The following is a 14934-nucleotide window of genomic DNA, read 5'->3' on the forward strand; positions in this document are numbered from 1 at the left end:
TGGGAGAAAGATCTGGTGATCTAATCCCATACAGTTTATAAGGCCTAGAGAAACATACTAGACAGTTGTACTCTGTAATGTGAGGTCATTATGAGTTGAAATCAACTTAATGTATAAGGCACTGTCCTAAATTAATTTATTTATATTCTTGTTGCTGTTGTTGTTGTTGTTAAGTGCTGTCGAGTCAATTCTGACCCATAGCGACCCAGTATAAGGTTTCCAAGGAGCAGCTGGTGAGTTTGAACCACCGACCTTGCAATTCAAACGGCTTATGCAGTCTGGCACATTAACCTACAGTGCCACACTAGGATTCCTTTATCATATTTTTAAAGAATTGGATTGATAAAAATAAAGTTTGAAAGTTTGTAACTGACAACATTGTTGGTGTTCTTACATGCTGTAGAGTCAGTTTCAACTCATAGAAACCCTGTATAGGGCTTCCAAGGAGTGACTGGTGAGTTTGAACTGCCAACCTTAGCAGTCCAGTTTTTATCCTACAATGCCACACCTCTCCTATAGTGAAGTGTTATTGCCAGGAAATATCAGCTGGGCAGAGATATTTTCCACTACCTCACCAACACCACACACACAATGCATCCGGTGGGACCATCTAACTTTAGGGTACAGCATGTTCTGTGGCCTGTCCACTGTGAGGCAAGGATTCATCTACTAATCGTGTTTATATAGACCAGTAAGAAATCTGAAAATCAAGGTGAACGAAGAACAGAAATAGTTAACTCTTTTATTTATTTATTTATTTTTAAAGTTATTAAACCATCAAAAGATCACAATACCATTCTTCTCCAATTCAACAACTCAGTTGCCAACAATTTTTCAATGTTATTTCTGCATTTTAGAGCGTGCAGGAAATAGACACTCTCTTCCTCTGCTGGTGTAAGGTAAGTTGATGCTCTTTTTCTACAGAACAGTAACCACTCTCATGAGTCTTGGAGTCTCTGGGTGGTGCAGCTTAAGAGTTCAATAACTAGCTAAAAGCTTAGTGGCTCACACTTAGACAGAGGTGCCTCAGAAGTAAGGCCTGCTGATCTGCTTCCAAAAAGTCACCACCTTGACAACCCGATGGAGCAGTTCTACTGTGCACACATGACATCAACATGATGGTTACTTACCCATTGTCACTTAGAAACCCTAGATAGGGTTTCTAAGGTTGTAAATCTTTATGGAAGCAAACAGTCTCATTTTTCTCTTGTGAAGCTGCTGGTTAGTATTATCTTAGAATTTTTTATAATGGAGACCAGTAGATACTACCTTATTAAGTTATAGGGAAGTGGATAAATTATATTTTTCTACATACTGAGTTACTATGCAACTATTTTAAGTTTTATTGCAAAAGAATATTTAACACTATGAAATGATCATGATACATTATACAGTGTGATTGCCTTCTTGTTATGTTTTACTACACACGTCTATATCAGGCATGAATTTGCCCTTTGCACACAGGTGCAAAAACTATCACATTTCTTTATTTTTCTAAATCAGATGAAATCTGGTTTGGAGCCTCATCTCTCCTGGCTGTGAGGAAGAGTCATGTCAGGGGCTGTTGAGGTCCCTTCCCTAACCCTCACACACACTTCTGAATCTTACTATTATCCAAGACTATGTGGTACCAAGACATGGGAGTGGCATCTGGTCTTGAGGCCACGTTGGTTGCTGTGTTATCGTAACTTCTAAAAGTATAACCTGATATTGACAAGGCTACCATCTGGGAGGCACGTTGGGAGAGAGGTGCCACTCATAGCACTCAACTTGTCATAGACTTGACTACAAGAGACTTTGCCACTGTCCTCAAAGCAGTGATGTTAGTGTTCTGTCCCAGGGCATACCATCATCTATCCCCATCATATTGCTCCAACAATGACCCTGCTACGTAAGGGATCAGGTGAGAGGCACACAGGCCTCTGACCTTGGGAAAGCTGCCATCATTTTGTCTCTCAACCTCTTTTGGAGACTTCAACTTTCCTCTAGGACCACCCCCTCCCACATAGTTAAGCTCCATTTTATCTCTCTCCTCCTTACATAGAGCAGTTTTCCCCAAATTCCATGATGAGATTCAGCTTCCAAACAAAGGTGTTGACTACTAGTTCTTCAATGACCCCCAAACCAAACCAAACCAACTGCCATGGAGCCAGTGACTCCTCATAGTGACCCCATAGTACAACTGTGCATCATGAGGTGTACAAAAGCTATTATCATTCAGAAGCAGAATGCCACATCTTCCTTGTGAGGAGGCTCTGGAGGGATTCAAGCCATCAACCTGTCAGTCAGTAGCCAAGCAGTGAACTATTTGATGACCCTGGTGTGGCACTGTGGGTTAATGCATCAGACTGCAAAGCCATTTGAACTGCAAGATTGGAGGTTCAAGCTCACCAGCTGCTCCTCGGAAACCCTTACAGAGTGGCTATGGGTCAGAATTGACTTGACAACACTTTACAACAACAACAACAACAAAACACAAATGAACTGCCAAATAGTATCCATTTCTCAAACTCAACCCACATACACACTAATATGAAACACACACACACAAATTCACACATATGAGCTTAAACCTTAGAGTGAAAAGGTGGTTTGTTTACTTCTTTGTTAGTTTTTCCCAGAAGTTCTGTGTGTATTGAGAGAAGATAGGAAAGGCAGGTATGGGGAAATTATTTTTCATTCTCTTTCACATTCTCATTCTCTTAACAAATGATCAAGTTGCCTCACACTGTACATCGTTGTCATCATTAGTCAGTCTGGACTCATAGCGATCCTGTACAGGGTTTCTGAGGGGTGGCTGGTGGGCTTGAACTGCCAACTTTGTGGTTCAAGCCAGCCTTATAGTCCAGTGCTTATCCTTCAGCACTTCACCAGGACTCCGTTTGTACATTAGAAAGACTAAAAGATGCAACATGTTACTAATGTTTTGGAGTGTTGATACATGCTTATTTTGTAAGTTTTCTACAGTGAATATATGTTGTTTTACAATTTTAAAAATACACTTTAGTTTTTCCATATTAAAACATCAACTGTATTTCTTTCTGTCTCTCTCTCTTTTTTCTGTGTAATTCTCTTGCAATATTTCCTAACATGGGAATGTCTTTTAAAACAAAGAATAATTGGGAGACAATGAGAATTACTTGATTGAGAGGCACATACCATGGCTGTAAAGGAATGTAGGAGAAAAATCAGAAGGAAATTCCAAAAATGCCTTTTTAAAGTGGTAGAATCACAGAAAGTGTAACAAAAAGTTAAAGCATTGTGTAACTTTCCAAAGTGACCAAGTTAATGGTGGCATTGATTTTAGAAATAAATGTTTGCACTGACTGTTTTGCTTGTCTTGATTTTAATCAGTTTTTGTCCCTCCATAGGTTTTCCAAACTAGATACCACATTATGACTGAATGTCACTGAACATAAAGATACAAGGTTTGACCATTCCCGTCTCAAAACACAGTCCCCTTAGGAGGTGGGTTAATAGGAGACCCAAGTGCGGCAAGAATTGCTAGTACTTTCCATCTCAACTCTTTCAGTATCCTAGTCAGAGAGTCTCATGCCGAGTTTCAAGAGCTCAACCATCAACTAACACAGAGCTGAGGCCATCCCTGAAAATAGTATAGCAGCCCTAAAGGGTGCCTGGAACAGGCAGAGAGAATCCCATGCACCCCCCTGCTTCATTTTTCATTCCAGAGACACTCTGTTTTAATGCTCTCTCCTCCTTCCCGTAGTTTTTCCACCTGGGCACCAATCCAGATATTAAAATTCATATATTGCCTTAAAGAAAACTCCATCACGGAACCATCATTACCCTTGGCTCCAGTATAGATAAGTCTTGCATTTGTGCTTTGCAAATACCCTGGAGGCAGCTAGGAGGTGGAGGATAACTGAAAGGGTAATAAACAGAAAGTCATCCAGCAACATTTTCCTCATGTTGGGCCCATCTGATTCAGGAACGCCTCAATGTTTATTACTAAATCCCGGGATTATTTAACACAGATGTATTTAAAGGGTTGTTTTTTTTTTTTTAACCTTTTTTTTTCTTTTTCTTCTATTTCTTAAATTACCATTGTTCACCCTGATTATGGGCAGGTTTTTAGCACAAAAAGGCAACCCCTACAGGAAGCTCAGCTTGCTGTTTGGATGAGGAATGAGCTCATCCATTGGTCACTGGCTTCATGGTCAGGTTCTGTTTCCTTTCCAGGTTCTACTTGTCCTTGGTTTTCAGAGTAGACCCCACTCAAAGGAAGCTCAGAGAAGAACATCTGTACATACAGGAGACTAATGAGACAGACTGGTGTCCAACTGTTCTTCTGCACTAAGCACAACCAAAGAGAGATAGTGTGTAGGAAGCCAAGATATTAGAGTGTTCAAATCTTCCTCCTCCAAATTCACATTGTCCTAAATCTGAATGAATCAGTTGAGAGGTCTCGAAGGCTGCACCTTTAATTAATTCAATATTTATTGACTACTACTATATGCCAAGGAGCTCTGGTAGCATAGTGGTTACAAATTGGGCTGTAAACCACAAGGTCAGCAGTTCGAAACTACCAGCTGTTCCGCAGGAGAAAGATGAGGCATTCTGCTCCCTTAAAGATTTACAGCCTTGGATACCCTGTACAGGGTTGCTATGAGTCAGAACCAACTCCACAGCACATATCAACAACAACAACAACAACTATATGCCAGGTGCTGTACTTGGTTCTCTTGGTAATGTCAGGTCTGAGCTGTAGTAAGAACAGCAGTAGCTGTGTGTGTGTTTGGTTTTGCTCTTTGTAATGGATGTATTTCCCCACCTAGAATATGAACTCTCACATATCAAGGATCTGGAATCTCCAATACCTAGATTTGGGTCTCACATCTCTTGGGTATTTAAAAACCTTTGTTGAATTGATTGATGATTGATTGAGCAGTGTGTAAATTAATCAACCCACACTAGATGAGGTGCAGCTGACAGCAATGGGAAGTAGTTCATCTGTACCATGGGGAGCTGTTAGCTTTTCAAGTTCTGCTGTTGTTGGTTGCCATTGGATCAATTCTGAATCATGGTGAACTTTCTGTGTTACAGAGTAGAGCATTTACATATAAGATTTTCTTCCAGTAGATTGCCAGATTTTTTTCTTCCTAAATTCAATTGGGTAGGTTTAAACCACCAACCTAGGAGTTAGTTGTTATTGTTAACAACTAACAATGTTGTCGAGTCTGACTCATAGCAATACTGTGTAGCATTTCCTAAGAGCAGCTGGTAAGTTTGAACCGCCAGCCCTGCCACTCAAACTGACCTTGTGGTCCAGCACATTATCCTGCAGCGGCACACAGGACTCCTATGAGTTAGTGGTGGTGGTGATGTACCGTGGAGTCGGTTCCAACTCATAGTGACCCTGCATAGGGTTTCTGAGGCCGGAAATCTTTATGGGAGCAGAAAGCCTCATTTTTCTCTTGCGGAACGGCTGGTAGCTCGTAGCTCCGAACTGCTGACCTTGAGGTTGGCAGCCTGACTCTTTACCACTATGCTATCAAGGCTCTTTATGAGTTAGTAGTAGTCAAGGGAAAATTGTGCCTTGTAGGGTATTATACAAGGACGCTTCAAAAAGTTCAAGGAAAAAAACTAGTATCCTTTAATTCCATTTTTCCATGAAAATTTTGAAATCCCCTCAAACCCAAATTCCAGTGCCAGGTTTATCTTCTTTAGTTTCCCCTGCCCTTCCCTGCACTGCCAAAATGTAGATGGTAGCTTATCAGAAGTCCTGATGTCATAATAGTTAAGCAGCAAACTAGTAGCTGGAAGGTTGACAGTTCAACCCCACCTGGCGGTTCTGTGGGAAAAAAGAACCGATGATCTGCTTCCATACAGCCTTCAAAGCCCAGTGGGCTCATTCTGCTCTTTCACATAAGGTCACTGTGAATAGAAAAGTGACTCTCTGCCACTCAACATCTACAACAGCTGACCAGACAGAAAGCAAGTGGGCATCCCAGGGTTTGGCAAACTAGTTAACCTCCTGGCTGCTTAAAACCAAGTGTCTGGGATGATTGGAGCTAGTCCCTGGTAATGCCATACAAGAAGACTATGCTGCTAGATCCTCCTTTCTGACAGGAAAGAAATTCTGTTTGACCTTTTTGACTGCTCCTATCAGCCTTTCAAGAAAGCAATTGGTAATTACTCTGATCAAGCAATTAATTTGCTTTATAATTGAGATCAGTTCTTCTCCCAAGCTTTCAAAAGACACTGTTGTTGTTCAGTGCCGTTAAGTCAGATCTGACTTATAGCTACCCTGTATGGGGGTTCCAGGAGTCCTGCTGTGGAGCTGTAAGATAAACACTGGGCTGAAGGTTGGTTTGAACTGCAAAGTCAGTGGTTCAAACCTACCAGCAACTGCTCAGAAACAACATGTCCTTGCTGTTATTTTTAAATGCTGTCAAGTCATTTCTGACTCATAGTAACCCTGTAATAGGGTTTACATGGAGCAGTTGGTGGGTTTGAACTGCAAACCTTTGGTTACCAGTTACAGTGTCACACCAGAATTTCCAGAAACTCTAAACAGGGTCACTGTGAGTCGGAACCAACTTGATGGCACTTAACAACAGCAACAATCGGGTTTCCAAGGAGCAACTGGTGAGTTCGGAATGTTGATCTTGTGGTGAGCAGTCCTGTGCATTACACTGAACAAAAAGAGCCCTTGGACAATACAAGAATATCTTCGTGTTCCATGTTTGCCAAATTTTCTAGCACTTGTTGAACATGGTTGATTCCTAGCAGAGCTGTGTAATAATATGCTAAAAAATGAATTCAGGATATAATTCAAACCCGGGACAACCTTAACCTTTCTATCCCTTTGATCCCCTTGCCTCCTGCCAAACCCAACCCATGACTTCTCAATCTGATGTTGATTTGTACAAGACTTCCTGAAGCACTTTGACCTGCCTGAGCTCTTCTGGGGTCAGTGTCTTCCTCCGCCTTCCCCTCTATCTCTTTTGAGGAATCTTTAGCATTCCCATGACCTCATTAATTACTAACATCAGTTCAGCACATAACAGTTTGCAAGTATTTTTCATGAGGATTATTGGGTATGAGTGTCACAACAGCACTGTGAGAGAAATTCCCCTGCTGGTCCCTAACAAATAAGGAAACCGAGTCACAGAGAAGCTGTATGTAACAGCTGACGGACACACTGCTTGTAAGTCACAGACAGAGCCAAGTCTCAAACACAGGTGCTTTCATTACAAATCTCTTGCTTTTCTTCCCATAATTGTGCCTCGAACTAAGTCCTGCTGGACGAGTTTAACTCTCCATTGAAGTGGTGATTTTCTTTGTGGTTAGGATCTCCTCAGTGGTTAGAAGGCAGAGCTCTTTGCTTCCAGTTAAATGTGAGCTAGGACTTTCAATATAGTCTGTTTGCTGAGGAAATGAGCACTCCGATGCTATGCTTACTGTGGACTGGGTCCTCTTGGAAATTCAGCCCCACAGGAGACCTTTGTTTGACAGCCAAGCAATATACTCACTAGTAGGAGGAAATGCAAGATTCCTGGAGGAAGCCTTTGTCTCATAGTGCTTAGAATTCATGTTTTACATATCCATTCATTCAACTTATTCTTCTTCTCTGTACCAGGCACAGTGGTAGTGTTACCAAAAAAGGGTTTTAATCACCTGCTACTAATGTAGCTCTGGTACTAAGGAGCTCTGGTAGTGTAGTGGTTACGAATTGGGCTGCTAACCTCAAGGTCGGCAGTTGGAAACTACCACGGACCAGCTGTGCCATGAGAGACAGATGAGGCTTTCTGTTCCCATAAAGATCTGCAGCCTCAGAAACCCTGTGCAAGGTCACTATGAGTCGGAACTGACTCCACGGTACTTAACAACAACAACAAGTAATGTAGGAGGAGTCCTGGTGTGGCACTGTGACTGCAAAGTCATTTGAACTGCAAGGTCGGTGGTTCAAGCTCACCAGCTGCTCCCTATTCAGGGTTGCTATGGGTCAGAATCAACTCGACAGCACTTAACAACAACAACAACTGATGTAGTCAATACTCAAAGAAAGGGCTCAGAGCAAAGGACAGAGGACAGAGAATCTCCCAGATCTGCCTCCCTGAGGAAAAAGGGGAAAAAGGCTTCATAGGGATCTTGGTTATAGGATAGGAGTGTGAGGAATTTCAAGAACTTCTTTGTTGCTCTTCTTATCTCAGGTTGTGCTGACTGTTCTGGACAAGTTATCTCCAGTGGCATTATGCACGTTGCCCCCAGTGGTTGTTATCTGTGCTTTTCACAAAAGACATATGGCTGTTCTTCTTCATTCCGGTAAAGTCCCTGGAGTGGGGGTTAGCTACCAACTAGCTGAGTCAGTCTCCAGAAGTGGGGCATGGTCATGAACATCTTGAGAAAGTTCCTCAGGGGATTCCCATGTACACTCTTATTATGACTCAGTAGCACCACTACTCACATAGTGATGGTTTCAACCATCCCTGTTTGCTGATTTTACCTTTGTTTCCAGGAGGAGAGCTACCCACTTTGTTTTGGAGCAAGTTCAGCTTTGGAGATTGAAAAGGAGTGATTGAATGTGGATTGTAGCTAGCAAGGGTGTCAAACTTTAACTATAATCACAATTCTGAGAGTTCTATTTTAATTTAATTAAACTTTGTTGTTGTTAAGTGCCATCAAGTTGGTTCCTACCCATAGCAACCCTGTACAGGGTTTCTGAGGAAGAGCTGGTGATCTTAAAACACCGCCCTTGTGGTTAAAACCAACTTCACAGTCCAGCACCATTATGATGCAGTATTAACCCACAGCACCACACCAGGACTCCTTAATTAAATTTTAGTAAAGCTAAAAACCCCATCACTCACCTGCCAGCCTGTCATACTGGGGTGGAGGAGGGGGCAGCTTATGTAGTGCTATGATGCTGGAAACTATGCCACTAGTATTTTGAATACCAGCAGGGTCACCAATGGTGGACAGGTTTCAAACAAGCTTCCAGAATAAGATAGATACTAAGAAGAAGTGGGCTATTTCTGAATGTTTAGCCACTGGAAACCTAAGTAACAGTGGAACACTGTCTGATAGCACCAGAATATTGAATACTGAGACATAATTAAGAGCCCCAAAATATTATTAGACATAGGGCCAGAATATGAGCCCCTCAGGTTGAAACATTCAAAACATGAAAGGGGAAGAGTTGATGTCAAGAACATTATTCAGGAAGAAAGCAGACAGTCATTAAGAAGACAAGAAAGAAGGAAATTATCAAAATGGATGTCAGAAGAGACTTTGAAACATGCTCTCTAGTGTAGAGATCCTAAAGCAAATGGAAGAAATAAGGAGATAAAAAAGCTGAACAAAAAGTTTCAAAAGGCATTTTCAAGAAGACAGAGAGTCAAGTATTATAATGTAATGTGCAAATACCTGGAGTTATAAATCCAAAAGGGAAGGGCAAAATCAGCATTTCTTAAGCTGAAAGAACTGAAGAAAAAAACGGAAGGATTCTATGGGGGAAATGGGTGACCCTGCTGGAGTCCTGGTGTGGCGCTGTGGAGTAATGAGCCAGACTACGAAACCATTGGAACTGCAAGGTCAGCAGTTCAAACTCACCAGCTGCTCCTCAGAAACCCTATACAGGGTCGCAATGGGTCAGAATCGATTCGACAGCACTTAACAACAATAACAATAGGGGAAATATTGAATGATGCAGAAAACATCAAAAGAAGATGTCTCTGCACCACAAAGAAATGGTTGATGTTCAACCATTTTAAGAGATAGCATACCATCAAGAGCCCATGGTACTGAAGAAAGAAGTCCAAGGTGTACTGAAAGGAGTGGCAAAGAACAAGACTCTGGGAATTGATGGAATACAAATTGAAATTTTTCAACAAACTGATGCAGCCCTGGAGGCACTCACTCATCAATGCCAAGAAATTTGGAAGACCTGGCCAACTGATTAGATGAGATCCTTGTTTGTTCCCATTCCAAAGAGAGGTGACCCAACAGAATGCGGAAATCATTGGACAATATCATTAATATCACATGAAAGTAAAATATTGCTGAAGAAAATTTAAAAATGAGTGCAATCGTACACTGACAGGGAATTGCCTGAGGTACTTCTGGATTCAGACAACATGGCATGAGGGATATTTTTGCTGAAATCGGATGGATCTTGGCTGAAAGTAGAGAATACCAGAAAGCTGTTGGCCTGTACTTTATTGACTAAGCAAAAGCTTTTAACTGTGTGGATCATGACAAGCTATGGATAATGTGAATATTCCAGAACAATTAATAGCACTCACAATAAACCTGTACATAGACCAAGAAGCAATCATTCAAACAGAAGAAGGGACACTGAATAGTTTAAAATAAGGAAAGGTGTGAGCCAAGGTTGTATTCTTTCACCACACTTATTCAGTCTGTATGCTGAGCAAATAAACTGAGAAACTGGCTTATATGAAGAAGAACATGGCATCAGGATAACAACCTGCAATATGATACAACCTTGTTTGCTGAAAGCAAAGACGACTTAAAATACTTACTGAAGATCAAAGACCACAACCTTCAGTATGGGTTAAATCTCAATGTAAAGAAAACAAAAATCCTCACAACTGGACCAGTAAATAACATCATACTTCAGATGTATTATCAGGAGGGACCAGTCTCTGGAGAAGGACATCATGCTAAGTAAAGTGGAGGGTCAGGGAAAAAGAGGAAGACCCCCAACAAGATGGACTGGCACAATGGCAGCACCAATGGGCTCAGATGTAACGGGTTTTGTGAGGATGGCACAGGCTGGGGCAGTGTTTCATTCTGTTGCGTATAAGTTTGCTATGAGCTGGAACCAACTCAACGGCATCTAAAAAGAACAAGCTAAAAATCTCCTCAGTGACCCCAATTTCTCAACATCCCATTTCAATAGGTGCTGACTATACAATGTCAAGGAGCCCTGGTATAGGATAAAGCACTGGACTGTGAGGTCAGTTTGAACCACAAGATTGGTGGTTCAAAGTCATTAGCCGCTCCTTGGAAACCCTTATATAGAGGTCATTATGAGTCGGCACTGACTCATCAGCATTTGACAGCAACAACATACATTGGTAAATAAAACAGACATAGGCAGATCCTGGGACGCTGACACCTCATTGAGGTCTTAGAATCTAATAAGTACAATTTTATGGTGAACTCTTCATTGTTTCCACCTATATTAGTGTTCTATTTCTTTTTAACCAATTATGACAGATTTAGCAGCTTAAAACAGCTCCTCTTTATTAGCTTATTTTTCTGTCGGTCAGAACCCAGAGAGGCTTGGCTGAGTTCTCTGCTTAGGGTCTCGCAACTGAAATCCAGGTGTTGCCTGGCCTCAGGCTCTAGGGAAGAATCTGCTTCCACACTCATTCAAGTTATTGGCAGAATTCAGCTCCTTGGGGTTGGAGGACTAAGAGCCCTGGTTTTTGCTGGCTGTCAGTCTGGGATCACTGTCAGCTTTGAGTCTTAGGGATGATACTGTGTTGGGTGATGGGACAGAGTAATTATTGCTTCAGACACATCAGCCTTAGTCCTGTGGCCATTCTCGGCTAAGGGACACCAGGTGTGCAATTTACAAGCAAATGGCAATTGACATAACTATTGATGGCCCTGACCAACTAATTATAAGCAAGCCTGTAATTTCCTGGACATCAAGATGGCTCCCCTACTGCTCTACTGAATCTCACTACAGGACCTCATGTGTTTAGCCATAAAGCATCCCTAGAGAGGAACCTCTCCTCCCATCAGCTTTTCCCAGGTTCTTCTAGAGTCTGCTTTTCTGTCAATAGTCACATTGCCACATTTCAAGAGGGCTTCAGCTTATTGCAAAATCAGCTTCTCCTCTGAGACTCCCTCCACTCCCATCATTACCTCAGGGTGTTGGAACTTTCTTTGTGCTGCTGACTGACAAATCATTAAAGATCCCAGCTGTTCCTGGTCCCTAACAACCCCTTTCAACTGGGTCTTTTTCCAGGAACAGCTGCAAAAGCTCCAGAAAGGAAGGGAGGACACTGATAACAGACCAGCTGGGAGGGGCCAGTTTGCCCAGAAATGCTGGAGTGCAGATGTAGCCAAGGTGGAAACCCAGCAACTCTTCCCAACCCCTAGGAAAGAAACAATTTGTGCTGCCTCTGGGAAACTCTTCAAAATCAATGGAATTAGATCAAGAATCAGAGCCCCACCCTCATCTCCCAGGAGAGGATCTTGGAAAGCCTTCTTCTTAGTTTCCCCATGATTCACAAAAGGCCTTGTCAGTGGTTACATAAAGTTCATTATATTTCACTCACATGCATAGAATCTGTTCTCATTCATACCAAATTAACAACATGGATGAAGTTCTGGAAACTGACACTTGTTGAGAACTGATTACATGCAGAGTATTGAACAAGAAGCTTTACATCAATTTTCTCATGTCTACTAATAGCATGCCATTGATGGATGAGGAACTCAAGATGCAAAGAGAGTGAATAACTTACCCCCAAGTTTGCACAACTCAGAAATAGTAGAGTCAGGATTTGAACTAAAGTAGATTTGACACCAGCGCCTGTCCTTGGACCTACTATCTTTTCTGCTGCTTACAAGTGAGCCAATCTGAATCCTTACAGTTCCCTGATTGGTATACAGGCTCAGCAAAGGTTGGCTGAATGAATTTAAAAATAAAGCCCATTTCACATTGCTATGCTTTGATGCATACTGATTTTCTTCCAAAAATTCCTTTGTCTACCTGGAAAACATCTACCGATTAGTCAAACTTTACCTTAATCATCATGTATAATATAAAAAGGCTCTACTGAAAAGTTCCCTTCCCTCCTCCCATGGGGGGTCTTAATCATTTCCTCCACACTTTTGCACGTCTCCACTATTGCTCAAGAGTCCTGGTGTGGCACTGCAGGAAAAGCACTGGACCGCAAGGTCAGTGGTTCAAACTCACCAGCTGCTCCTCGGAATCCCTATATAAGGTTGCTATAAGTCAGAACTGACTTGACAACACTTAACAACAAATTTATTTTATAAAACAATCCAATTTTTTTCCAGTGATTTCTGAATTATTCCCTCATCTACCTCTACCTCTATTAGTCTGGTTTGAAGCTAGGTAAATCTGATCTATTTGGTGGGCAAACTTCTTTTCTAATTTTTATTTATTTTTTATGATTGTTAGAAATGTATACAGCAAAATATATACCAATGTAATAATTGCTACATGTACAAATCCAGAAGATTAATACTAAGATTTTAGAGATGGACAATAAATTGAAAGGATAAGAGAAGATTTTAATCAATGGAAGCCTAAATTATTGAGCTTGAAGATCAATCTCTGAACAATAGTATGGTAGAAGAACAATCAGGAAAAAATCCAAAGAAAGCCTAAAATGTATGTGGGACCACATGAAGTGGAATAATTTATGGGAGATTAGAATTGTCTAAAAGAAACAGAAAAAATAGTTGAAGAGTTTTTGGAAGAAAACTTCCCTAGCATCATGAAAAATGAGAAGATAAGCATTCAAGATACTGCATGAACCTTAAATGGTATAGACCCGCAAAAGAAAATCACCAAGACATATCATAGACAAACTCCAATATCAAAGACAACGCAAGAGTCCTGAGAGCAGTTTGAGAAAAATTAAAAGTTACCTACAAAGAAGAATCAATAAGACAAAGCTCTTATTTCTCAGCAGAAACCATGTAGAAAAGACATATATACAAATCTGAAAGAAAAAAAAAAAATCCCAACCCAAATCATATACCCAGGAAAACAATTCCTCAAATATGATGGCAAACTTAGAATTTTTACAGAAAAACAGAAATGAAAGGAATTTGTAATAACCAGACCAACTTTACAAAAAATACTAGAGAGTTCTTTGGACTGAGAACTAACAACAGCAGACAACAACCTGAGATCAACATCCATAAAACACAACCCAGAACTCAATCCAGATATAGAAGTATCCAAACTAAAACAAAACACTGAAAATAGGAAACATGAGATATCAATTTATAATGAAGACAACTATAAAGCAAATAAGGGAAACACTATAGTTACAGAATTTCCCTATGGCAAATAGTTCAGGTAGATTTCAAGATAAAACAGAGTATTTTAAATAGGGGAATAAATGAATAAATTATAGGATAGCCTCAAAGAAAATTAATACACCTTCATATCAAAACAAAAAAGAAAACCACTATCATAGAAACTGAAGAAAAGGGTTTTCATGCTAAAAGAAACACTTTTGATGGTTACCAGAGATGCGAGGGAAGGGCTAGAGGCTAGACACATGTTAACTTCATGGGACAGGGAAGGCAATATACAAGTGGGAAGTTGACAGAAGAATAACGAAGGCAAGTAAAGACATAGGGAGGAATGCAAGAGTTAAAGGAAATAGAGACAGATAGTCCCTGCAACAACAGTGTTCTACAAGTAGATACATGGACAGACACACAGACTGAACAGGTAGGTGAGGGATAATGGAAATATTCCCACAGATATATAAAAGTTTGACAGAGGATATTTGTACATGGGTATTTACCTTTGCTGAAAACACATCTATGAATGTGGTAGAGCATACAAGGGGCTAAATTATTAAAACCTCTTAGATATTACCAAACATCTTGAAGCAATGAGTTGCTGGGCCTTGGAGCTTAGGACCCTAGTCTCACAGGGGACATCATGATGAATGGGCATAACATAATTCCCAAGGACAATGTTCTACGTCTTACTTTTGAGTAACACCTGAGATCTTAAAAGCTTATGAGTAACCCATCTAAGTATTAAGGCCAAAGATAACCCCTGAAGATGCCCCAAAAACAGAAGTAGACAACCATATCTGCACATGTCCAGAAACGAGATAAAATGACTGAGGCAAATGAGCTAGAAGTAGACCTACACTCCATACTGGAAGATGGGCAGGCTTTGGAAATGCCTGAGAAGGAATTCCTAAAAAT

This window comes from Chrysochloris asiatica, unplaced genomic scaffold (assembly GCF_000296735.1).
Source record: "Chrysochloris asiatica unplaced genomic scaffold, ChrAsi1.0 scaffold00001, whole genome shotgun sequence".
Classification (NCBI taxonomy): Eukaryota; Metazoa; Chordata; class Mammalia; order Afrosoricida; family Chrysochloridae; genus Chrysochloris; species Chrysochloris asiatica.